This window comes from Amblyomma maculatum, chromosome 9 (genome assembly GCF_055883805.1).
Source record: "Amblyomma maculatum isolate TAMU_Amacu chromosome 9, ASM5588380v1, whole genome shotgun sequence".
In the NCBI taxonomy this organism is placed as follows: domain Eukaryota; kingdom Metazoa; phylum Arthropoda; class Arachnida; order Ixodida; family Ixodidae; genus Amblyomma; species Amblyomma maculatum.
The window spans coordinates 28,078,437-28,106,213 of NC_139352.1; the positions used below are offsets into that span (position 1 = coordinate 28,078,437).

The 27,777-nt window shown below is 44.0% G+C and overlaps 1 protein-coding gene across 5 annotated transcripts in view; it reads left to right on the forward strand.

Annotated features, from left to right (window-relative positions):
- LOC146178647 (uncharacterized) overlaps positions 1 to 27,777 on the forward strand; it is a 93,976-nt gene that overhangs the window by 33,812 nt on the left and 32,387 nt on the right. For 3 of the 5 annotated variants that reach the window (XR_014700625.1, XM_084578453.1, XM_084578451.1), the window contains exon 2: positions 15,650 to 15,803. The exons of the other annotated variants lie outside the window; for them this stretch is intronic. The gene's annotated coding sequence lies outside the window, so the exon portion shown is untranslated. The remainder of the gene's footprint in view (positions 1 to 15,649; positions 15,804 to 27,777) is intronic. 5 annotated transcript variants of the gene reach the window in all.

Sequence of the window (27,777 nt, forward strand, 5' to 3'; positions counted from 1 at the left end):
GTCTCGACTACCGACAAATACTTCCGCTTTGGACACAATAAATGTTCTTTCCCGCTCAATATAAACGACAATAACTCTAACGCTACATATTATTTCGACAAAATTGATATTTTTTTACGGCCGGTGAACCATGCGACATTTTTTTGTACTTCATCAATGAAAGCAAGTTCGTCAATAGTTCCAGCGTGACGAACAATGGGAGACATGCACAAACTTTTGCGACAGTTGCGTTGAACACCGAGCAACAATATGACGAAAGGTGGCCCTACGTGTCTTTCAGTTGGTATTGCCGAACAAAGATCCCTCACGCATTCTGTGAAGTTGTAGTAAGAGCAATACGATGCTTCTAAACAACGTCCAATTATTTCATGTCTTGTGTTTTCGTTTTCGTAAACCTTAAGCTACCTAGATGCAGATGTCTTAGTTTTCCTTCTTTCTGGTCACGTTAATGTAACGCAAATGAGATTGACAGTGCTTGTCGTGCTGGCGCACCCTTTTAACTTCATAACTATGGTACTCTAATCACAAGACAAGGTTAAGCTTGAGTACCGTCATGCTTTTGTCCTCAAGAGACCCCCTTGAGGAAGCTCATTGCGGCATGCGGTGATTTTCCAACTTCAATTTATGCGCCTTGTTCTCAAACAAACTACAAAGTACGTTATATAAGCGAGACGCTAAAATGCAACAGACCGTCATACAGAGAATGGGGCGAAGGTTAGTTTTTGCACGAACACTGTTACATCGATCGCTTTCATCTATGATTTCGTCATTGCTTTTACGCACTCTGCCGAGGGTGCTTCTGGTGACAGCAGATTTTCAAGCAATCGGTTTTGCATTTATGCGCTATTGGAGATATCGGCCCAAGAACGATAAAAATTGTCACGGAACATTGATGCGCAATATCACACACGGAAGTTGATTTCATAACATACTTTTATTCGTAGTTCGTTGTCGGAGGTTCGCAGTTGGAAGACATATATGTCTTCCACCAAGCGCTTGGTCCAGTCGAGAGCTATCCAGTATGTCGGTATTTAGTCTCTCTGGCCACATGCTGAAAATTTGCGTGTTTTTTATGGCTAACTTATGTATCATCTGCATGCTTGGTGAATGTTCATCGTGAAAGTTTGAAAAGAGCTAAATATGCTTTATGCAGATTATGACTAGCAGCTTACCAGCAAGCGGAAAGTATACAACAGCTGCATCTTACCTGTACTCACCTACTGGGCTGAAACGTGGAGCCTAACCAAGAGGGTTCTTCTTAAGTTGAAGACAACGCAGAGGGCTATGGAACGAAAAATGGTAGGGGTAACATTAAGAGATAGAAAGCGTGCAGAGTGGGTCAGAGAAATAACTCAAGTTACTGACATTCTAGTGGAAATCAAGAAGAAGAAATGGGCATGGGCAGGTTACATAGTGCGAAGAGAGGATAACCGATGGTCGCTTAGGGTACCAAACTGGATTCCAAGGGAAGGAAAGCATAGCAGGGGGCGGCAGAAAGTTAGATGGGCAGATGAGGTTAAGAAGTTCGCAGGGGTCAAGTGGATACAGCTAGCACAGAACCAGGTTACTTGGAGAAATATGGGAGAGGCCTTCGCCCTGCAGTGGGTATAGTCAGGCTGATGATGAAATATGCTTTAAGCATATATTTGCGGTAAGAAGAAAATAGGACAGTATGGTTGTTGCAACACAGGCCATCAGCGGAATTCACTTTTATTGCTAGCTTTTGACATCTCTTTTCTATGTGTTTTTGTAGTCTGCTTGTCAGGCAAAGGAACGCCTTCGAACACATGTGCCTCTTAATTAAACTCATTTAATAGTTCCGCTTTCACGCTGCATCTCTCCTAATGTGTCGTTGAGTGCTGGACCAATTTGTCCAGACAGCCATTGTAGCATAAAGCAAAAATGAACAGTCGAGAAGAAGACTCAACCAGCGTTTGGACAAGACGACTTTTTAAATCGTTTAATGAGGAATTCGGGCTCTTCGTAGTTTTTTCGTGTTTTTACGCGTTCGCCTACAGATTTGCTACAATCAGTGCACTCCTCGATGTCCTGATTTGCTGACTGAAGATGATTGTGTGTTTGCTTCGTGAAAGCATAGTGTATTCTTTAGTTTTCGTTTTTCAAATATGGCAGCCCATCCTGATTGAAAGGTTCTTTTTTACATCACAGATCTGTTGGGTAGTTTGATGAATTAAGGCGAAAGCATTTCTTGGCTTATGGGTGGCATGCATGATGTGTGCCAACGAGGGGTGCCCATAACATAGATGTAAAAAGAAAAGCATTTATAAAAAATAAGTGAATCATGCGCACGCCAGGACTCTAACCACCATCCTTCCGTCCCCTAGCCGAGCGTGCAAACCACAGCTCTACGCCGACTTCGTGATTACGGGTCCATAATTCTTAGTGTCAAGCGCAAGGACGCCGGAGGGCGCTGGCGGAAAGAACAACAGTGGCATGAAGTATAAAGATAAAAACTAAAACAAGACTCGAAATCTACGAATAAATATCAGACAAATTTAATAAAAGGAATGAAAAAAGAAAGAAGGCTGATAAAAAGTGAAGAAAGTAGAGTAAAACTAAGTTGTAGACGTTAGAGAAGCAACGAAACGCAGAACGGGCTCATAAGAGAACTAGGCACTAAACTCGCAATGCATCTGCATTTACGCACCTAAAAGAGATTTAAATGCACCACTGTAAACGCTGTGATCCTCTGTTTAGGAATACTAAGGATCGCATGTTAATTGACTGAACCCCGTGAATAAAAAGGGATTCTCAGATAAGTGCTATTCCAGCGTGGTCCCCTTCTGCTTTAGAGAGTGAGAGGGCTGTGCGCGTTCTCGCTTATGATCACCAGCGCATTAGCGAAAATTAGGCGACGAACTCCTATCTTAGGACAACGGGTGGGCGCTCGCATCAGCCCTCTTCTATTGCATCGTAAAGGATCGCATTACTGTGAACGTGCTGCGTGGTTTAGCTCCTCAGAAATAAGCGTGGCTGTACTAAGAACGCTTGTCAGGGTACGGCAGCACTTTCTAATGCGAAGCACTCATACTTGCAGTTCTAGACATGGCAGGTCACCGCTATTTTCAATCGCTGTATTGTACTACTATGGAAGTACCGGTTTACGGATTTCAAATTGATGCGGTAGTCTGCGGCATTTACAGAGTGCCTTGTAGGTTCTTAACTGAAGTACCACCACACAACAGTGAATTGGAATTTATGGCCTGTGTTCCTTGGCTCTGTGAGTCGTTCGTTTTCAGTGTTACTTTGAAGGAACTTTAACGAGGATCGCCAGCTAGCTCACATCCTTACCGTAATACCGGAGCTGTTCACCTCTTTGCTGCACCTTACCTGCGCCTTGTTTTTTAAGTCCACTCCGTAGTTGCGTGTCGATAGTTAGCGCTTTCGATAGCTGATCCCAACGACGCTGGTACGAGCACGGCTGTGGCAGTCGCATTTGAATTGAGGCGAAACGGAAGGTATCCGCGTACTGTCCGATGTCATCATCACCAGACTGGCTACACCTATGTCCCTGTGCCAAATACTTCCATTTGATCCCCGCAAACTTCCTAATCTCATCCGTCAACCTAGCTTAAATTATCCAAACCTCCACTACAGCCTCTCCATTGCTGATGTCGTTTTGGAATGTATAGCATTTGCTGAAGAGCATTCATAAACGTTCACCAAGAACCTTTCTTTTTGTCATATTCTTGTCTCTGTCCCGTCTTGTCTGTGTCTTGTATGTGCGTTGAGCTCATGAAGGCACTGATGAGTCAGAACTCCCTCTTTTGGACTCTGCGCGGTCGCAGACGTTTGGAGAATGGCTTCTACGGAGCTCCTTCCCGCACTCTCATGCAACTGGAAGTAGAAATGATGCCAATGTATTGTCAAGCATTCGCCTCAATTTCTTCTCAGGGACCATAATAGCAGGAATGACATCAAGTTTCTGTTAAAAGAGAAGCAATAGCGACAGAAGCCAAAGGTAAACCAGTCCCTCGAGCGAAAGCGAACTACATCCCGGCGTTTCCTGCCTGGTCTGAAAGGAAATATAAATAGCAAAATGCGGACGCCAGCCCTCCCCCTTGTGACATCTGTTCATTTTTAATGTTGAACTTTGGCGATCGCCCGTAGCTCCAGCCATAATGGCCATGGCACGTCCTATGTTTGAAGTGAGGACGCTTATTTGAAGGGTGAGCTTTAATCAGAACCTGATCACCTGTCTTCATTTCTTCTTGCCTATGCCCTTCTTATTAGCTTCATGGGGTCTTCTGATTATGCTATTTCATTGGACTAACTATCGCTGGTGTCGTTGGCCGGCCCTAGACTGCACCGCCTTCTAAAAAGGAAGAACAGAAGTGGTTTTAACGTTGACGTAGTTGGGTAGCGCGACATGCCTACCGACGGCCAATTCACAAGATGCTAATTGTGGCCGTTAAACTCACAGTTAGCAATGAAAAAATTAAGTTGCTTAAGAATTTAGGCCGTACTATGCATGTGACCAATCCTTCCGGTCACAATGAACTGCCGAGCATACTCCTCAGCGCATCCGAGCCATTTCCTCCGCCACTGCAAGGCTTGTTAAATGGCGTCTCCGAGCGCAGTGTCAGCGTCTGAGAGGTATGCGCTGTCAGCGACTTCGTGCTTTCTTGAAAATCGGTGAGGCGTTAAGAATTGGACACGTGCATGTTTATCTGTTTTACCGGACGAACCTTATTTTGTCTCAAACATCGTCACTTGAATTTACTGAAGGAAATTCCTAGTTCCGGAGAATATTACAAGAAAAATCAGATACTTTTCAGTGTGCTAGATCATTTGTCGTAGTCCCAATAAGGAAAGAATAGAAACGTCTGCTTGTAATGTTGCCTGAAGTCAGCTGCAACAAAATGTTCATTAGGCGCACTCAGCTGGTAGGAACGAAAGACAGAATTATCAGCGTCACTATTTTGCGCGGTTGTAGACATCTTGATCCCCATACTGTCTTCTATGCATTCAGTGCTATCTTACCAAAATTATCCTCCTAGGAAAATCAAAACATTCTGCGTAATGCCTACTGGAAGTATAGATATGTTATAATATCTTACTTCGTCTGCTTTTCATAAACATACGTGTACTCATGAAGAGACGAAGCTGGTTAGAAAGCGATACCGGTTCAATGAGCTTCCGTGCATTAATTTGTGCAGTTTGCATTTAATCCACGAGAACCAATAAAAGGAGGAGCTCGCACTGCTCGCAGGATTGCAAACCACATGATGCTTAGATTTAATGGGCCTCCGGTCGTCCATGATATATCTGCACTGCATTTCAGTAACGTTTCTCTACTTACGTAACAGCATTCATGACAATGCATTGGTGTCCTCGTGTTAGAACTCAGCGATGTAACCAGAAAAAAAAAGAAATAATGTTTTGGTGAAAATAGGTGATAGCCAAGAAATAAAAATTAATGAAAAATCCACATGCAAGCCAACTATGACAAATGTTTTAATGCGAAAGCAATACTGCTCGCAGTTTGATCCGTCAGCGTGGCCTGGCGGTGACCACCATTGACCTTTGACCTTTAAACGACCCCCCCCCCCCCCCCCCCCAGTAGACGACCCCAAGCTGGCAGGAGGTGCCTACTTAGGCGCCTCCAAATGCTTTCTTGGACCTTATTTAGTGTCCTCTCTGGACACTGTATCATAACCTATTTAGCCGATAGTGCTCAGTAATCTCTTTGTAGCTAGCCTGTCCCTGCTAAGAGTGAATTACAAATTCCTCTAAGCGAAGCCTGTGAATGTACACGCGGTGAGTAAAAAAAGAAAATCCAATGCTGCTGATTCTTCCCGCCTTTGGTGATATTGAACCACCCAGCGAAAAGCTGCGCGTTATGGTAAAGCGTCTTGAAACGGACGCGCAACACTGGCGCAGAGTCCGCGAGGTGGTCGCATGACTTCGGGCGCTTTCACTATGGCTGGGAACAAAATAGTGTCTGCGCTTCAACACCGCAAGAAAGCAGGACAAAGCTGAGACGACCAGAGCTGTGACAGAGGTGCGAACACGGGAAGCGTCTTTAGAACATATGCACCGTGCACGTTGACTGTCTGAAGTCGTTATATTTGCACCACTTGCCTGCCGTTAATATGTTCATCTAAGGATCAAATTTCAATCTGTGGTGATTTTTTTGCCTAATCAGTTATGCCATGCACTTGTACTTTTCGTCAGCACTTTATTTTATCGTCAGCCATTAAGGAGAATATTTTGTGCGTCAGTACAGTTTGCGTCAGAGCGCAAATTACCTATATGCATCTTAGTATTTTGCCCGAGATGGATCATGCTATTATTTCCCTAACATACGTATCATTGATGGAACAAGTGCGAATTAAAAAGACACAAACAAGCTCGGTAAAGATTTCAGATCTCATTTCTGACAACGCCTGTCGCATATCAATCTTGCAAACTCGGTTTTATATAGTAAGACAGGTATAATACTGAAAATTTCTTTCCTCCAATCATTTTAAGGCTATATTGACGTCCTGGCTGACACCTGCTTTAATCTGGTACCAGTGAAATCGAATTAAATATTTCGCACTCATTAACTGCAATTCAGAAAAACGGTGTACTTTTATTATAATAAAGATTAAAATAATTAACTGAGAAATGCCTAATAACAGTCTACTCCTTCAGCATAGCATTGAAAGTCGGCAATGGGAAGGTTTCGAGTATATCAGCATATTTTGCAAGATCCCACTCATAGAAAACATTTAATATAAAGAAACGCAAAATCTAATCTATTGTTCTTTGCCAAGGAAACGTTCAATTTCAGTGTTCCGTATTGCAATTACCCAAAATTCCGAAACATTAACCACTTACAACAGCCTTAAAGACGGAGACTTATTCAATGAAAAAGAACCGGGCAAATTATTATTTGGAATTGTTGCCAAAGGGGGACTTCGCTGATAAATCGCTCCAGCATTGAAGACCAAGGCGCTGCACACAACAGCATCTTTGTGTCATGACTGCTAGCAGTCACGAAACAAACATTCAGATGAGCGTAACATGAAAAAACGACTAATATGCTTTAATGGTTTCACATACGGCTGTCCTATAGGAAGAATTATTAACGAATCAGTGTTAAACAAACCCCACTTTTAACTATTGCAGACAGCAGATAAGATTTAAGGCTACGCCGTAACAGCGCATGGCTGCACGCGAAAGAGGACAAGAAGAAGAAGAAAACGCAGGAACCACAAACCTTAACGAGTATCCCATGGGGCTGTGCCGCAATGATCTGCATTCGAAAACACCAACTACCCCCAAAATGGCACGTCCAAATTTCAGATACGGCATTGCGTCCAAACAAATCCAGTCGGCAGAAAACCAGGAATTAACTTTGAGCATATTATAATGAAGTTTTCCGCACTATGCGATAAACGTTGATAACGGAAATATCGATAACAGTATACCTAATACAAAACCTTATTAGACGGCGCGCTTATTGAGAAGTAATTTACTTCAAATTTTGATAATTAAATTCACTGGCGCCTATCACATAATACGTTCGTCAGAGAGAAACCAAGAATTAAATGTTTATCCGAACGTGGGGATTTTGGTTGAAAATCTTTCGCCGGACTCAAGAAAAAAAGACTAATTATGATTATTATTTAAAACTTTATAGCCGCCGATACAGGAGGTTCCCCTACTCCCCCACCCAGGTACGCAGACCCGAATAGGGGGCTGGGACTCCGCGACCAGAATCACGCAAGGATACATTGATTCTTCGCGGCCTCAGCCGCCAGGCGGACGACTTCTTTTTGGGTCTCAAGGGTTTCGCTTTGTAGAAGGGATTCCCAAGCTTCCGTGAAGAAAAAAGACTAAGATCTCATTGGGCTTGCGGAATGCATTTAAGAGACACTGAATCACTTCAGAAAGTGTCTCGCCGCCTCGACACAGTGTGAAACCACATTGGCTGCGGCATCAAGAACTCTCTTCATACTGAGAACTTGGCAAGGTTACGAGTATGTATTTCGCAATGTCTTAGTTATGCTGGGGAGTGCTTTTAATTTTCCTGTTGACCACCTTTTTAGAACGGGAATATTTATCTGTCTGGAGACCCTTTGATCTAAACATATTTTGAAACATATTTTTCGGTACGTACTCAAAATTGTTTTAGAAGACATTACTTATCAGTGCAAATTTTGGCATTTCACAGCATTTACAACGCCTGTCGATATATCCACAACTGATACAAAGGGACGCCTGTATTTTCTCATCAGAAATGCATGCTTTTGGTTTTCTATGGAGCCCCAATTCAATGTTAAGCAAGTGCTCGCCTCCGAAAAAAGAAATGACAAAACACACAAAACGAAGGGCTTCGTCATAAGTGCTTGTCCTCTTTTTTTTTTTTTTTTTTTTTTTTGCAAGCTAGCGCTTTGGCAACCCCACGATGATAGACCGACTAGACTTATCAGTCACTCTTCTCCCCTTACTCGGGGGCCAGGGCTAGATAAACTAAATTTGCCGCGCATTGCAAGGCCACACCCCTCTTATCAATATGTTATATCACCATCTTGAAGTAATCTACGGCTGCCCCACAATTATTTCCAAAAACGCGCCCAATTAGTCCTACTATGTCATTCATATCTACTCAGTCAGGGTGCAGGAGAAAGTTTGGTTGGTTGGTTGGTTTGTGGGGTTTAACGTCCCAAAGCAACTCAGGCTATGAGAGACGCCGTAGTGGAGGACTCCGGAAATTTCGACCACCTGGGGTTCTTTAACGTGCACTGACATCGCACAGCACACGGGCGCCTTGCTTTTCGCCTCCATCGAAAAGCGGCCGCCGGGGCCGGGATTCGATCCCGCGTCTTTGGGAACAGTAGTCGAGCGCTGTAACCACTGCGCCACCCCGGCGGGGGAGGAGAAAGTTTAAATGCAAGATTTTTGTACGCATGGAAATGCTACACAACTCACGTATACTTTGCGTGGACGTACTAGTGTGCACAGCATGGCAACTAATTGTATCCATTCGGAAAGAAACTGAAGAAAGCTCACTCAGTCAAGTGGCGTAAATAATGCGATTATAAGGTCATTTTCGGACGCGTTGAAGCCTGTGATCAATGTGCAGCGACATCTACATCCGAAACTAGTCGGTAAGCTATGAGCCTTACTATGAACACTACAAGCACATTTCGACTGAGAATAGGTACTTTCGTATGGGCATTGTACCTTACCTGTGACATTATTAATAACTGAGTTTCCTTAATGCCGTTATATGCATTCTTCCATGATTGATAAAGTTGATGTTGATGGTCACCTGTTGATGTTCACTGTTCAGGTGAACATGTTGATGGTCACCTGGCCGAAGAGTGGAGTTTACTGTGCGTCTGTAGAAGGTGAATTCCACCGCAGTAATTTGGAACATAAGACCGCACCTAGACCATGCCTGCAGCAGGTTTTTCTCATTGATTACCTTCAGTAATACCAGCGACGTGCATCTGAGTTTTACGTCTCAAATTTGTATTGTCTGTGTATTGAAAAACATCGTATGAAGTTAAAAGGCCTTGACAATGAAAAACGAAATTCTTAGGTATCTTTACAGCCGCTGTGGACTTTATGGAAGTGTGCTATTCAAGAAACCAGTCGGTATAAAAAATAGTTTCGAGAGCACTGTAGAAAACCTACAGTGGTGAAAAAATGCGAAAGCCTGAGAGTTCCGGCTGCACACGGTACATTGCGCGGCCCTTGTCAAACACAACCAGCGTTCCGTTGAACGCATCAAATTTCACCGGTATTAAATAAATAAATAATTGGTTCACAGGAAGGGAAAGGTGCAATTCTGTCACACTTGTTTCTGTGGACACCTGAACCGCGCTGTAAGGGACGGGAGGAAGGTGAAAGTGGATAGAGAGAAAGAGGAGCCTAGTGGAGGGCTACGGAGTAATTTCGACCACCTGGGGATCTTTAACGTGCTCTGACATCGCACAGCACACGGACGCCTCTTCGTCTCGCCTCCATCGAAACGCAGCCGCCGAGGTCGGGTTCGAACCCGGGTACTCCGGCACAGTAGTAGGGTTCGATCCCGACCTCGGCGGCTGCGTTTCGATGAAGGCGTGTAATTGGTTTACAGGAAAAGAAAGCCGCAGTATCTGTCACTCGTCGAAATTAGCGGACACATCTCACCGGCGGGAGATTTTGACACTGGTTACACACTTCTGATCCCTATCACGCATTCATTTGGCTCACTAAGTCAAACAAATCCACTTCCGGTTGGCATGACGTCACATTTCTTGGATGTCGACATTAGTCCTATGGCTATTTCGACGTCTGATTGGTTTTACATTTTTGGTTATAATTAACTATACATCCTCCCATTATCCTCGACCACAACACGTTTGCTTCCAAGAAAGACACAACGCCTGGATCCGCCGTCGTAGCCTAGAGAGGCATTCGCCTTATTAAGAGGCTGCAGTGGTTTCTTGGGGTAAATGGAATGTTAGAGCGGGCATGTTCTATTCTATCGTGGTTTTGTGGAAAGACGAGAATCTAGTGCCGGGTCCGTGATGAGTGCAAGTATAGCTGTAATCCTAGATTAACCCTATACCACTAAGTAGCTGTTTCTAGCCATTTAATTAAGCTTAATAAGTGGTTCAAATCGAAGATTGTACATACAACGTCCCTACATTCGCCCATAATGATCCGCTGAAAGACAATGCTTATGAAGATTTCTGGTTGGCAATGAATTAAGTAAAAACACAGTTCACCTTATTGAGGGGTTGCATCAGTGCCAAAGTGAGCAAGCAGCAGGCGGGAATCAATGCAGTACGCGTCGACTACAAATGGTTCTAAGACCCGGGAGGGGCGGGCAGGTATTACACGTGCTCGAAGAGCGAAATAATTGGTTGGTCGGTCGGTCGGTCGGTCGGTCGGTCGGTCGGTCGGTCGGTCGGTCGGTCGGTCGGTCGGTCGGTCGGTCGGTCGGTCGGTCGGTCGGTCGGTCGGTCGGTCGGTCGGTCGGTCGGTCGGTCGGTCGGTCGGTCGGTCGGTCGGTCGGTCGGTCGGTCGGTCGGTCGGTCGGTCGGTCGGTCGGTCGGTCGGTCGGTCGGTCGGTCGGTCGGTCGGTCGGTCGGTCGGTCGGTCGGTCGGTCGGTCGGTCGGTCGGTCGGTCGGTCGGTCGGTCGGTCGGTCGGTCGGTCGGTCGGTCGGTCGGTCGGTCGGTCGGTCGGTCGGTCGGTCGGTCGGTCGGTCGGTCGGTCGGTCGGTCGGTCGGTCGGTCGGTCGGTCGGTCGGTCGGTCGGTCGGTCGGTCGGTCGGTCGGTCGGTCGGTCGGTCGGTCGGTCGGTCGGTCGGTCGGTCGGTCGGTCGGTCGGTCGGTCGGTCGGTCGGTCGGTCGGTCGGTCGGTCGGTCGGTCGGTCGGTCGGTCGGTCGGTCGGTCGGTCGGTCGGTCGGTCGGTCGGTCGGTCGGTCGGTCGGTCGGTCGGTCGGTCGGTCGGTCGGTCGGTTGGTCGGTCGGTCGGTTGGTTGGTTGGTTGGTTGGTTGGTTGGTTGGTTTGTGGGGTTTAGCGTCCCAAAGCAACTTAGGCTATGAGAGACGCCGTAGTGGAGGACTCCGTAAATTTCAACCACCTGGGGTTCTTTAACGTGCACTGACAACGCACAGCACAGGGGCGCCTTGCTTTTCGCCTCCATTGAAAAGCTACTGCCGAGGCCGGGATTCCATCCCGCGTCCTTGGGAGCAGTAGTCGAGAGCCGTAGCCACTGCGCCACCCCGGCCGGAGTGAAATAATTCATGGTCACCAAAACTTTTTTCTCAGAACAAAGGAACCGGATGATGACGTAGCAGAGAGCGCGAATATCGAGTTCAAAATAAAAAAAATACCTCAAATTGTGGATGCATCTCTGCCCTTGAGACGTAACAAAAGCTCTCCGACTTCGCCTTGCGGGACTGCCAATAGGTGGCTCAGCCGTTAACATGCGCGCCGCATGTTGTAGCCATACTGTATTTGTATTGCAGCGTGATTGTGAAGTATAATTAGGTTAATAATTGAGTGAAGGCATTATATTCCAGACTATGATCCTCGAAATTTCGGCAGAAAAAAACATTCCGCTGCGGAGTGAGATGGTGCGCTTTCGCTCCGCAGCTTTTGCCGCGAGCCAAACTATTCAGTCTTCCTTGAGTGTAGCCGGTGATAATATCAACAAGCCTCAACAGGGTTCACGGAACAAGGACACCTTCCGCTTTTTAAAAGATTAATTACACTTATCTATTACACCAGGTATATGCCCTGATCTATGACATCATGTATATGCCCTGAGGAAATACTGACCATCTTGAGCAGTGAAGAGCAGTCTGGTTAAGAACTTGGCGCTCCCAGAATGTCCCACAAGAGCAGCACGAATTGCGTTGCAGTATGCTAGTGATATGGCATAGTATTTTAGCGCAGATTTTTGTCCCCCATTGCTGGTTAGCGACAAGGCAGTCGAAGTAAAGTTTATGGGTACCGTGGGTGTTATGTGTGCACGATGGGGCTCAACAGTATCGCACTACCGCAAATAATCAACCAATAACTGAAGTGAAATCAAGCAAGGGGGCAAAGCGTGTGTGTCGACCTGTGCAGTGAAAGAAAGCGATGCCCGCGCACTCCCTTCGCAAGGATCCATCTATCCCATGCGAATTTCGCTAGTACCGGGACAGGAAAGTCGGCGGCACTCCTCATCTTCTATCTACCACACCTCCCATGTGCTGCCGCAAACATATGTGCTGCCGTAAACATATATAAATTATCTTCTCTCAGGGGCATATATATCAGCAGCACTTGTGGGCATCTGGATTTCCAGGAAAACGAACTTGTCAATGTTGATATGATATCTGCTGACTAGAGGCATGAAACAAGTGATGACTTACACGTAGGGCATCCGCCTATATTGTAAAAAGGCTGCAGTTTTAATTCCGATGCCAAGCGATTCCCCACCAGGTAAAATGTGATAAACATGTCGATTAAACTGCACATAACCAGTATTTAGGTGCGCCCTCATTTCAGTGACACAGACATCAATGCTCTCCCTCGCTGAGGTTCTTTACCTTCAAGCGACACCACACAGCACAGGGTAGTCCTCATCCCGCCTAGATCTAAAGGCTGCTACCGCGGCTAGGATCGAACCCGGATCTGCATACTGAAACCAGCAAAGGGGTACCTGAGAATGCCAATCAGATTGTATAGAAATGCACTAACTATAATTGACCTTTGCGTAGTTTTCAAGGGTGGTAAAAGTTTTAATCGATTGAAAGCCCAATAGTCATGGAGACATTGCAAAACTAGCGGGTCAAAAGGCGATTTATGACAATACCGAAAGAAGCAAAAGCACAGCAGCGATAGATCACCGCCGCATAAAAAAAAAAACAGTAAGTTCCCAATAAAGAAGGGAGGTGTGCAAGGAAACGATCTCTTCATTGATATTTATCGCCTGTTTACAGGGGGCATTCAGGGGCTTGGATTCGGGCCATGAAGAATGTTTGGGGAAAACGAGGTAATGGAAGGCACTTTTGCAATCTGCGATGCGCTGATGACTTTTTCCTAATAAGTAACTTTGGGGGAAAACTGCAAATGATGATAAATGAAAAAGACAGAAAAATCTGCACAGTGTGCTTAAAACTAAATATGTACGTAGAATGGAAATATTCAAGAATTGAGAGAGGAGCAGCAGTTTACTGCTGGAAGCCAAGCTCTGTAAGAAGTACCGAAGTGCGTCTGCTTAGGCAGGTAATTGCCTAGAATTCTGACCACGAGAGTGAAACATCGAGAAGAATGAGGATTAGGCGGACCACGGTGTGCGATCCGCCTAATTCTAGGAGGAGACGAAGACAAAAAGGACAAAGAAGAACAAGAAGACGAAGAAGAAAAAAAAAGGCGGACAAGAAGATTAAGATGGCGAATAAGAAAAAGCCAAAGGAGAAGAAGAAGAGGAAGAGGAAGAAGAACGCTCGGTCACTCGCAGCTAATGCTTTCGCTCCACAACGGTTCAGCAGCTTTGAACCCTTCTCATTTTTTTTCTGCATTCGCATTGTTTTTAACATGATCATGGACCAACAAGCACGACTCATCACACTTCTGACGTTCATTTCTTCTACAATGAGTCAGTAAGATTTTGCTAAGAAAAGCTTCAGAACCCTTAAAACTGCAATGTCTGGGTATGAAAAACACAAGACAAAATGATTCTCCTCAAATTGGTGATATTTATTATCCTAACGCACATACAAAGAAGAGACAATCGTGATGCGTATTATGAAGTCGAAAAAAGGTTTTTACTGCAAAACAAACCCGCCAATTTTGTAGAGTTGCATTTTTCAACAAGACGTTGCATATGACTGCCATTGGTGTCTTGTCGTAGGTTGCAATGTAACATCATCTACATTTGTAGATGCACCAACGCGAAACTTGTGGTTTTGCGTTGTTGGCTTTAAGAAATGCATCCCACCTTATTACTACGTGTCTAAACTACTCGCTGCGAACGAATGAAAACTTTCAAACCACGTTTTTGCTCGGAATGAAAAGATGGACCATAATGATCAATGTTTTCGTAAAAATACCCACAGCTACCCCGCAAATAAAGGCGAAGTTCAAGAAAGTTTGACTGTTAGCTGGATAAGCGGGACTTAGAGAAGAGGAATGGCAACACGAGCACTGCTATTAACATTATGGTTCGGGCTGAAGTATTTCAATAACACGATTGACTTCAATAATTGGTAACGGTGCCGTCTACCGATATTGTTTTTTATGCAGTTATCCTCTTCTAATTTTACCAAGTGGTTCCTGTGATAACCTGTGCAAGACGAATAAATTTGTAAACAGATAATTATGTACTAAAACTGGCAGGTACCAGATGGCGTTAATCGGCGTTCATGCGTGATTAGGCCAAACCATAAGAGATTAGCATTTCGCAGTATGCAACATCACGGTAATTCAGTTGAATCAAAAAGCCGTGCTCCCGGAAGAAATTGAGTGGCATGTAAATTTATCTCTTAAGAATGTTGCTATTCGGGATATTTTTTGCTACCCGGTTGAAACGGCATTGAAGCTGAAAACGTTACGCTATTTACATTTTATACTGGTCTATGTTAAACAACGTACTGTCTTATCTGGTGATTTATTTTATCGGTTTTTCTTAGAAACATTTTAATAATGTACGATTTTTCATAATCTGTCATTAATACGGAAAGGGTTGTTTCTTTTGGGAGCATCAGTATTTTGCTCAGTTTCCAGTTGTTACATTTATTGTGCTTATATGTGACACTTTAACAATTTTTGCTACCAATTTTTTCTGCTAGAATCTAGCTTCCTTTTTTATAAACACAATATCGAATAACATACTGCTTTTAGTAAAAACCTAAATAAACAACCAAATAAAAGTCAGAAAGCTGGGAGGCGAGAAAAACTGCAAACAATGCTATATTGCACGAAAACAAGGCATGTGCTTTTGAAGCTGCTCGACATGCGGTTATGATAACCGCTTAGATTGTTCGCTTTTTCTGTCATTACTTTTGAAAGCGAGGAGAAAAAAAATATTTGTTTCTCAACCTCCACAAATAAAAAGAGCGCAAGGACCATCCCGGACATCAGCTGTAGCTCTCACTCGTTTAAAATACATTGCTTGTTTAAAATTGTACCAATTTTTCTTTAGGTTTCAGCGGGTGGTCTCGTTTCGGAAGCCGTCCCTATTGAATAAACTGCGCAAATACGTTGTAAAATCATATCCATCTTTCTGGAAATGCGAGACTCTATCGAGTGAGTAAGAGCCGCCTTGCGCCAGCTGTCGTCAGAGAAAACTAAACTGAGTAAGTGATCTTTGTGCAGTCGATTCTGCTTGCGTTCATAAAATTGCGAAAATAAGCTATTTTTCGACCCGCTGTGATGCACTTGCACCGCACGAGACTACAGACTACACAACTGAATCGATTTTGCCTAAGCCACAACATGCGCTTTCACAATCAATAAGTAATCTTTCTTGTCTGACTGATTTTTTTTTTCCCCTCTCGAGATCTTCGCAGCTCGATTTCCAAATCAAGACTATGAGCAAGGCTACCGCGGCGATTTGCACAAACGGGGGCTCCACTTCTTTGAGTTTATTTACTTTTCACATCGAGCTTACAGTTTTTATTCCTGTTTTGCCTCATTCGTTTTCTTCTCGATGATATCGTTGCGTTAACATGGTCCGATATATCATTCTTCACATCGTATTTTGCCGACTGAAACGATCTCTTGTTTTTTCTTTTTTTAACCTGGTGAGGGTTGGGCCTGATCGCTGATCAACTTCCGGGCAACTGGGAAATAATGTTTCAGCTACTAGACATGACCGAACGTGACGACATGATGACGGCACATGCGTTCATCACGTCACTTCCGGTCATGGTGACATCATTACTGAGAATATATTCAGCTGCGTACGTTGCACGCAGCAACCTCCGGCTTAAATAGCATCACTGTTAAAAGTGCGAAAGATACTCCGTCTTTCCATTCCTGTGAACAAATTTATTATTATTATTATTATTATTATTAATGTTATTATTATTATTATTATTATTATTATTATTATTATTATTATTATTATTATTATTATTATTATTATTATTATTATTATTATTATTATTATTATTATTATTATTATTATTATTATTATTATTATTATTATGGCGCCCAGTAAGGACGCATGTGCGCTGTGCTCCCGCCCGTTTTTTGGCAAGCAGCAGTTTTTACGATGTGCCGACTGTGCGAAACGTGTTCACACGAAGTGCGTCACCTGGGCGGATGACGAGCTGCAACTTCTGAAGTCCGGCTCTCGGCCATTCTTGTGTAATTTGTGTGCGTCGTCGTCGTCTGACGGTGTTAGTCTTAGCGACGGTGGTGCTAGAGTCCCTGGTGCCCCGCTCCTGCCCAGCCACCCGACCGGTTTTCCCCCTTCAGCCGCGACCGGCGAACATGGCGGTGAGTTTGCCTCGCTACGGGCTCTCCTCCTCGACGCGCTTGAGGGAATCTCTTTTCTGAGCGATGAGGTTGCCCAGCTACGGGAAGAGAACGAGCGCCTTCGTGTAGAGAACTCGCGGGCTTTCGTACAACAAGCCGAGGTTATCGCCTCTTTACGTGCCGATGTTCGCGGCCTACGCCAGGAGCTTGTGCGGTGCGCTGCTTCGCAGTGTGAGCGTCCTCTCGTCGAGCGTCCTCTCGTTGTCTCCGTGGGCAATCCTACCCGTGAGGAGCAGCCATCTGTGGACTACTCCGCCGCTCTTCATCGAGGGATAACTCCCGGAGATATTCCCTGTTCATCTTCTGCGTCTGCTCCTCGCCGTGCGGTTGACTTACCCAGTGAGATGAAGAAGCACCGAAGTCGAGCCATTACTGGCGCATCGAGCTCATCTGTCCTGAACGTTGCCATTTACCAAAAGAAGCGTCCGAAGACTATTTTCGTCTCTAAACTCAGTCCCGATACTACATCGGTAGACCTTACCAACCATCTAAAATCAGTGAATATTACTCCCATTTCCTGCCGGCAGCTGAAAACAAGGTACGACTCCTACTCGTCCTTCCATATTGAAGTTGATGAAGAATCCTACAGTAAGCTTGTTGAGCCTTCGATGTGGCCGATGGGTTGCATATACAAGGACTTTCGTGGGAAGCTTTACGACGATATGCTTCATCCCTCTGAACTGACGCAAAATTGCAGTGGCCCCTAATTTGGATATCTATTATCAAAACGCACGAGGTCTTCGGACAAAGGGATCAGAATTTTTTTCTAGCGTCTTGTCCTCTTGTTATACCGCTGTTGTGGTTACCGAAACCTGGCTGTCAAGTGATATTCCTTCCAATGATTTCTTTCCAAATAATTACTCTGTTTTTCGTAGCGACCGCCCTGAAACAGGTCCCAAATCAAGAGGAGGTGGAGTGCTCATTGCTATTGACAGTTTTGTGAAGTGTGTTCGACGTTCCGATCTGGAAACTGTTGAAGAATGTGTGTGGCTCGAGCTCACTTTAAATCGACATGAAAAACTTTTACTTGCAGCTTTCTACATTCCTCCGAATCTACCTCCTTCAGCCTATGATGATGTTCTGCTCTCAATCGAACATGTTATAACCCGTCATAGCAAACACAAACTTCTTATTTTAGGTGATTTTAATACTCCTGGTATCAACTGGAACTCACTTATTTCTTCTCACAACAATCATTACATATTAAGTAAGTGTAACGCTCTACTTGATTTCATAGCCTTTAACTCTTTGCAGCAACACAATTTCATTGAAAACTGTTGCGGTAATATTCTTGACATCTGTCTATCGAATTTTGAAAGTGTTCGAGTCTCGAGTTCGGACATACCGCTGACTCGCTGTGACAAATTTCACCCTCCGCTTCTAGTTACTACTGCTGTCTCTGCCTCACCTTCTACTAACTCAGATCGGGTGGGGAATTCGCCCCGTTTCGCGTATGCACGTGGTGATTATGTCGGTCTTTTCAATTTCTTCTCTTCCGTCGACTGGTCCCTTTTAAATGACATTAATGATTCAGATGGACAAGTCAGTCGCTTTACAGAAATAGTTCTTGATGGTATGCGTCGGTACATACCTTTGCATACTCCTACGCGTAGGAAGTTCCCTTCCTGGTTTTCAAGGGAACTAATAACGGCGTTAAAGCTCAAGGAACGGGCCCATCGTAAAGCGAAACGCCCTGGGTTTCACAATTGGGCAGATGAGTTTCGCCGTGTGCGTTCTCTTTGCAAACGCTTATACAAGCGGGACTACGACTCCTATCTTGAGTCTTTAGAGAGGTATGCCTCAAATCGTCCTAGTCAGTTCTGGCGTTACGTTCGCAAGCGTTCCATTAAATCAGATTTAAGTATCAGCTTAGTTGACTCTCAGGGTTCGGAAATTCGGGATGTTGCCGACAGTTTTGCACAACATTTTTCCTCCGTTTACAAACATCCACATTGTGATTCCGTTTGCCTCCCATCTGGTGCACTATCTAATTCCATTCTCTTTGACGAGGAGTTGATAACTGAGAGTCTTAAGCGTCTGAGACCATCTTTGTCTCCTGGACCTGATGGCATTCCAGCTGCCATAATAAAAGCCTTCAGTTATATCTTCGTACCAGTACTGACTGCCATATTTAATAACTGTTTAAAAAATGCTGCCTTTCCTCGCGTGTGGAAAATGGCACGCGTGTTTCCTGTCTTCAAGTCTGGAAACAAAACTGATGTTTCCAATTATCGTCCGATTTCTCTTCTATGTGCAACCTCTAAGCTTTTCGAATTAGCTTTGCACAGCGTACTTTCCTTCCATCTCAAACATATCATAGTACCGAATCAACATGGCTTCATGTCGGGTCGCTCTACTTCTACCAACCTAGTCACGTTTATGACGTATGCCTCTGCAGCAGTCCTTCAGAGGGGTCAGGTTGACACTGTGTACTGTGATATGAGCAAAGCTTTCGACGTTGTTACTCACTCACTACTTCTTGAAAAACTTCTACTCTCTGGCGTTGAAGTCTCTCTCGTAGCCCTCCTACGCAACTATCTCCTTGATCGCTTCTGCTTTGTCAGTGTCAATGGACAGACTTCTTTCGTTTACCCTGCAACGAGTGGAGTTCCTCAAGGTTCAGTACTAGGCCCGCTTCTCTTCTCCGTTTTTATTAATGATGTTTCCTCGGCGATAAAGAACTCCTCGTTTCTTCTTTATGCTGATGATATAAAAATATTCAAGGTAATACATTCTTTTCAAGATTGCGTGTTGTTGCAATCGGACATATCTGCTTTTTCTGATTGGTGTGCGATGAATCGACTTACTCTCAATTCTTCCAAAACTAGGGTTGTGTCCTTTACTCGTAAAACACATAGCTTTCTCTACCATTATTCTGTCAATTCTGTGCTGTTGGATAGGGTTGATGAAATTAATGACCTTGGTGTACTTTTTGACCGCACCCTCAGCTTCTCCTCTCACACTAAACGCATTGCTCAGCGGGCTATGCGCACACTCGGATTCGTTTGCAGACTTTCGAGAGAGTTCCATACTCCACTTCCGTTCCTAAAACTGTACCTGTCCATATGCCTCCCGGTCTTGGAGTATGCGTCGGTTGTTTGGAATGGCACTTGCAAATCGAACTTGGACAAGGTTGACAGAGTACAAAAAAAATTTTTACGGATATTTCATTATCGCTTTCCTTTCGCAACTTCCCCCTCTCGCTCCACCAGGAGCGCCCAACTGAATCTTCCTTCCCTTCACTGCCGTCGTATCAGACTTGATATCATATTTCTGTACAAACTCCTTCATGGCCACATTATGTGCCCTCAGCTCTTAGAGTACATCCTACTGCGCGTTCCGCGAAAGAGCATGAGGGAATTCAGACCATTTCAGGTTTCTCCTCTTCATTCCCACTCCCCTCTGGACAGGATGCAGTGGTTATTTAACTCTTTTTGTCCTCACCTTGACATCTTCCAAAACTCGCTCTGTTCATTTACATTGGATGTTCGTAGCGTTGTATTCTAAATAGTACTTTATCACATATAACTCCCACTTTCTAGCCTTAAATTGTATTTACTTCACTTTTTGCTTTTTCTCCTGTTCAATGCTGTCTGTATCTTGAACTACTTTTTATCCGTTTCTTGCTTATATTTCAACTTTAAACTTTATATTCGAATCTTACTGTCCCTTGTTCAATTTTACTTCTTTATTGTATTATTCTGTATTTCTAGCCTGTGTTTTAAGTACCATGCACTTGTTGCGCCTGGAATGGTTGTTTATTTTATGTATATTTCTATATTACTATAATCAATGTCAGTTATCTGTTTTTTTTTTTTTTCTCTTCTACCTACCGTTCTTTTTTTTTTCTTTATTTCCTGGTGTGCTAAAAAATTCTCTCACTGTGTATATAAGTGATGATACTCATTATTTGCTTAATTTCCGTGATACGTTTCGTCTCAGTTTCATTTCATGTATTATTTATTTCTTTTTTTTTGTGTTCTCTCTGTGTGTGTAAACATGTTTGTGCTTTTTCATTTTTTTTTTTTGTGCTGCAGCACAAAGACCACATGGTTGTTCCTGCGCACATTAAATAAAGATTGATTGATTGATTGATTGATTGATTATTATTATTATTATTATTATTATTATTATTATTATTATTATTATTATTATTATTATTATTATTATTATTATTATTATTATTATTATTATTATCATTGAAAGTGCGAGCACTATGTCACTGCAAATATTCCCTTTCTAAGACTCAGCTCTCAATTGCTTCGCGCACGAAAAAGAAGAAAGGGACAAGCTAGCAAAAAAAAAAAAGGAAATGAGTTGTATTATTGCTGAAACAATCCAAGGCCTATAAGAGGCGCCGTGATCGAGGACTCTGGATAGATTTCGACCACCTGGGGTTCTTTAACGTGCTCTGACATCTCTTCCATAATTCGCCTGTATCAAAGCAAGTATAAGAAAGCATATGCAAGAAAATTAAGCAGTCGAAAATTAGTTGTATTCTGCTTGCTTGGGGTAGTGAATGAGCCGAGGCTGGAATGCAGCTACGTTTTCCTTTGGACATTCTTAATTGGTTTATAACTATGCATGCCATAGAAGCACCCACTATTCTGACGAAGCGAAGATTCACTCATTTTGTTATTAGGGCGAAAGCCTTCGTAGGCTCACGGAACGAAATCCCGTGCGCCAGAGTTGTGCGCGATATCTGTGCGCTTGATCGGCCAACCCGCGAGATTCCGTGATATTAGGTCTTGTCTAGCGTTCCTGCCATCTGCAATTCCATACCATGAACCAGCGCCAGGAACGCCACGCAACAGGAGCGATGGTGTACCGTCCAAGCTCACACTTACCGGAGAAAGGGGGGAAAGCAGGGTTGGAGGGGAAGGAGCACACCATGTGGTAAATGTCCGAAGACTTCTCCGCAAAGTGCAAACAGCTTCCCTAGCAAGAATGGTCGAAGTATTTGAGAGCTGCCGGACACAGCAAAGTATCTGTATGAAGGCGGGGCAGAAGCCGCTCCTCCGCCTTTGAGAGGCCTTCACACGGGCGGGGATAAACGCCGTGGCTAGATTGGTATAGTAAAACAATATCTTTAAAAGCACGACGTTTGAAAGAATAAGCAGCACTCTAGGGAATACAGAATGGTGCAATAAAGCACGTTTGTGAGCGGTGCGAGTAAGCTTGATTCACAAACTTTTGAAATTTGAATGTAATAATAATATGAATATGAATAACAACAATAATAATAATAATAACAATGATTGGTTCACAGGAAAAGAAAGGCACGGGATCTGTCACACGTGCCATGGACCCCTGAACCGCGCTGCAAAGGAAGGGAAGCAGGCGGGACAGAAAGCGAAGAGAGGGAAAGAGATGACGTATAAAAGGGCTACGAAGTAATTCGACCACTTGGGGATCTTTCGCGTGCCCTGACGTCACACAGTACACTGACTGACTGACTGAAAAACTTTATTGCAGGGAGTCAGTCAGTCAGACAGTCAGACGTCGCACAGTACACGGGCGCCTCTTAGTTTCTCCTCCATCGAAACGCAGCCGCCGGCGGTAGGGATCACTTAAAGTATGTCGGTTCGTCATTCAGGAGGGCTTGGTAGCAGGCTCACGCTATTCATTTACGTGAATGCATATCTGTACTCTCAGAAGAGGGGGTTGTGGAGAAAGAACAATGAAATAACCGAAAATAACATGGCGTTTTCCGAGAACACCGCAGCGCGCCCATGTTACTACGATGATTGAAGTTTAAGGACTAATCACACCAACCTAATCATAGCTCTTGCTTGACAGATAAACGAAATGACAGCCAGCTGACATTTGCCCCAACAATTGGAGAAAGCACAGAAACTATCGCCGGTTAGTGTCAATCCGTGAAAGACAATTACCCCCGTTCAACTTCGTTAACATCAGCCACTCGCGTGAGACCGGCTGCGTCCGTAAAACGCCTACGCGACGACATTTGTGAGCCTATTTCTTGAGCACTCTACATGACAAAGGTGGCGGCCGAGCATGATTGAACGCTCGCGTTGTCGTCACGAGTCATTCTGCAGCTACAGAGCGGAAGATAAACACTGAGCAAAGTCGAGCATCTGCCTCTCGCGCACGCCAAAAAGAGCGACTTAAGGGCCATCGAGAATTGATCAGCCGCCTGAAGCCACATGCAGCACGTCTGGCTTGCGCCTCGAACAGCGAGTGGCATTGCGAAATCCCGCCGTTCAATGTACTACATATTGAGAGCTGTTTCTGCCAGAACACTGCTCATTTCGTCAATTTCTTTTGTTATGCTTTTCGTTATACACTCTGCTGCCGCTACCTCAGACAGAGCTTATGAGGCATGAGGGGGATTTTAGTGAACTTTTTCTTTTTTTTGCTGTTTCATGCTTTTTTCATTTGAAGATAATTTTCTGGTATATTGTTTAAACCACTGGCTTCCTCTGAAGTGGCTGTGCAAAAACTGCCGAGGAGCTTTCAGAACAGTGCACTATGCTGCTGCTATTGTCAAAAGATGCTTATGTTAGGTCTATAGCACTGTGATAAACAAGATAGCGCAAGCACTGATGTGGTTGTGAGAATTGGGCTTATTGTGCAAAGCACATATTGGCCCTGACGGCCGCAAAGGGTTCCTGCTATGTTATTCCTTCCCCTAATGAAATGGTGATTTTCTAACCTATGCACACAGTTTGCACTTTGCAGCTAATTTAGAGCTAGCAGTAAGTGCCAAAATGTACCCAACATAGAGTGTCAGTGTATGCTTCCTACAAGCATCGTCGCAGCGTTTGCAGGATTAGCGTGATCGTCATGGCCTACGTTAAAACTAAGTTAAAGATTTAGCATAAAATCCTGCTGTTATTTGTGAAAATAGACCAGCCGCAAAGTTATCTTTGTGAAATGAGATATCAGAACACTGTCACGTCTGTCAACATATTGGCTTTCTCGATTTTACTTGCACTTCGATGCATGGAGCAGTTTCCACGCGTTATTGCGGCGATTTTGGTGCGTTAACAAGGTAGCTAAATTCATCAGAGCTTGCCCGCATCCATTAGGAACTCAGGTGATCCTTTCCCTCTCTCTCTCTCTATCTCTCTCTCTAGTCACCTAAACATAGAGTTTCGTCATCGTGTTCGGGACGCGGAAATGTTTCGACAACCATAGGCTAGTGGAATAGGCACAAAAAACATTCGCAATGCACTGGTTTTGGGGCCAGTAATCCGCGGTTACTCGTGATGAAGGCTGTTCAATTCGGCAATAAATGTTATTCCGCTCCGTGCTCAAAGCTTCTAATCATATGAGTCTAAGAGAACAAGAATGAAGCTGCTTCGCATTTGTGACGTCAACGCTCACGAGCTACTCGCTTCAGAAACCCACGAGTGGGATCAATGTGTAGGCGAACGCGCGGTAAAGTGGTCTTAAACAATGCGCAGATCATTCTTTCATGAGATAGCAGCCTAGAATATGCATACAGCGCGAATCCATAACCAAGGCCGAAACATCTGCGTGTTTTAGATTTCTTTCCAATCAACGAACCAGGACTTCAGGGACAAGAAAAAAATCTCGTGTCCTACCAGGTGCTTAAGTTGGCAGTTTAGTTCCAGGTCTCAAATAATTACATCGCGACGTGGGCCTGCCTTTAGGGTTTCAATTATAATTTCTTTGTGTCCATTCTGTAATATTAACCCATGATGGGAAGAAATCAACACGCTTTTGCAGTTGAAAGCGCTCGCGCTTGCAAAGAAAGCCTGAAAATTACGCACCCACAAGAGCGGCACAATGCCTAGCTAAACTCAGGCGGCGCAACATTAAAAATTGCCTTATCTTAAGTTAATATATTATGTCGGCTAGAAATGGCGTTAAAGATAACTTTTTGCACGTCAGAACCTATACATTGTACACGTTTTTAGGATATGGCGCCTTATTTAACAGGATATCATGAATGAGTGTCTGAAGGGATCAAAACTCTCTTGTATAAATACATTTAAAATATTTACACTGCTTAACGCAAATGTTTCCTTATTATTGATATCATTCATGGGCAGCCACAAAAAAACGCAGCTATAGACCCTGTTAAGTACGTATTTGGGACGAGCAAATCAACATCCAGAGTTCCAATGCTAAGGGAACTAATTGCCGAGTATCTCTGAACAATATTTCCCAATAACCACAAATCCATAACAATAATCGAGTCTCCATCGAAAGCCGTGTATGTCATCCTCGTGACAAGCAAAAGCAAATGTGACTGAAACTTGTGTCTTTTTATCAATTTATAATCAACTTATAGAAAAGGACGCCGTCATTATTCGGTAGCTATTAACTCTGCAAGAAATCAAGGAGTTTCAGTTCAGTTCAGTTCAGGCGTTCAGTCGTGTCCGACTCTTCGTGACCCTATTGACCATGTCACGCCACGCTTTCCGGTCTCTCACTATCTTCCTAACATCACATAACTTCATCTGCAGTGCCTCGACGATGCCATCTAACCATCGCGTTCGCTGCCTACCCCTTCTCCGGCGACCCTCAACCTTTCCCAACATAAAATCTTTCTCCAGCGACTCCTCTCTTCTCATCAGATGACCAAAGTAGCTAAGCTTTAACTTTAGAATTTGACCCTCCAATGAGCAGTCAGGGTTTATGGTCGACAATATCGACTGATTTGATCTTCTGGCAGTCCAAGGAACTCTTAAGAGTCTTCGCCAGCACCACAATTCAAACGCGTCAATTCTTCGGCGGTCAGCCTTTTTCACAGTCCAACTCTCGCATCCATACATCACAACTGGAAAGACCATAGCACGGGTTATACGGATCTTGGTTGGCAGACTAATGTCTCTGCTCTTTACTAGGCGGTCAAGGCTAACCATTGCTCTCTTTCCCAGAAGCAGGCGTCTCCTAATTTCATGACTGCAGTCTCCTTCCGAGGTAATCTTGGCGCCCAAGAACAGAAAATCTGTCACAGCTTCCACTTCTTGTCCATTCCCAGTTTACAAATAATCTAATTAGTACACGGGTCTCATTACAGCAGCAAACGATTTCGTAGTACATCTTTCACAATTTAATGAGGACAAGGTTTTAAGGTTATCTAAAAAAACCCACTAGCAGGCAGTTTTAAAACAAGACGCGCCGCCAGGCCCGGCCGCGCAATCAAACTAGGTGACAGTCGTGCGAAGCATCCCCTCCAGGTCCCTTTAGGCTTGCATCTCAATTTATATGCGGCCATGTCTGACGCATTGTCTACTTGTAGATACCGGCCGTTCAAGCAATGAGTGGACAACCTGTACGTGTCTGCTATTAACTCCAAAACGTGTTGTGTAATACATTGGTTAGAGAATTTGTTGGCTAAGGAAAAACCCTTGCTGTATGTTTTGCCGATATGTTGCAATGCGAGGCTCGCGAAAATTTTATACTCCAGAACCTAGATTCATATCAGGTATGCAAAACAAAAATCGGTATATTTTATAAACGTCACTTAATCTGCTAATTGATGAGGGACTGTTCACCTTCGATTTATATATCTGAAATCTTGTATGGGGCTGAACATTATTTTAAAATAACTCTAAAATGTTAATTCTGCCCAAACATATTGCCTGCTATCACAAACGTCTTCTACAAGTAAAGGTCTGTAAATTCACTGCCTCTACTAGCGAACAAATTTTACGTAACCTACCCATCATTCCAAAAGACACAAACTAAATAGAAAATGTTGAAACTTAAAACGAAATGCACTTGAACTTGACATCCACTCCCGTAAAAAATGGCAAATAGCACTTTTTAGCACAAATCATGATTCTCAGATGATCGCAAACATCTTACTACCACTGCAATTTGTACTTAAGAAGCTGGCATTCATATTCGAACTTCGACACAGAAAAATCTTATCTTTCTTGCGAAATATATCGTTTAAATCAGCAGTGTTTGTTTTAAACCCGTTTTTTTTTTTTCTGTATGTATACTAGGCCTCCTCCATTTGTTTCTATAGTTAGGCCAAACGAATGAAATGCCTGAGCTCTTCTCAGTGCCCACCGTATCATGCGAGCAAGGGTGATGCAGGTGCATGCCGGTGTTGACCTCTGTACGCACCCTTATTTTCCGCTGCTGCTTCAGACGCATTATAGAATACTCTAGTGCACTGTAGTTACAAGTCTTTTGTTGGTGTCTCTGTGCTGTCGGTTGCTTTCATTTATCACCCGTGTTTGTTTTCAATTTGAGTTGCTTGCCTCCCACTGTTATCTTGACTTATTTTCCTCTGTTGTCTCTCACAGTACTCTAAATGTGCTCGAATGCAGCAGCTTCCTCTACATCCTATTCAATAAGAAAAGAAAAGTACCTTGAAATCATACCCATCATTTTTCTCTTTTTGCCTTAGTTTCAGCTTCATTTTCATATTTCACTTATTGTACCCTCAGGGCTTTCGCATTACAGAGCCGGTCGGAGCAGTGAAACAAACCACAATCAAGTACAAGAGGAAGCATGGCACAGAACGACACTATTGAAAATAGCTCAAAATGAAATTAGCTTCATTTCCTCGCGGTGCTCTTCTTGCCTATGTGCGATGTCATTCTCAGCTGCAGCTTCCAGCAACAGCGTCGATAAAGCAGCAGTATAAGCAGATGATACGAATCAGAAGAACAGAGAACGGAGTCAGTTGATAAGGATTCATATTTAGGAGAAAACGCGAGATAATTGTTTGCCCCTGCCGGAAAGTTTCCTCGCGACTGAAGGCTTTTCTGCGACACGGGATCTTTAACGCTTTTGCATTAGAAAGAGCATTTAGCCCACAGCTTTCCCTTGCCT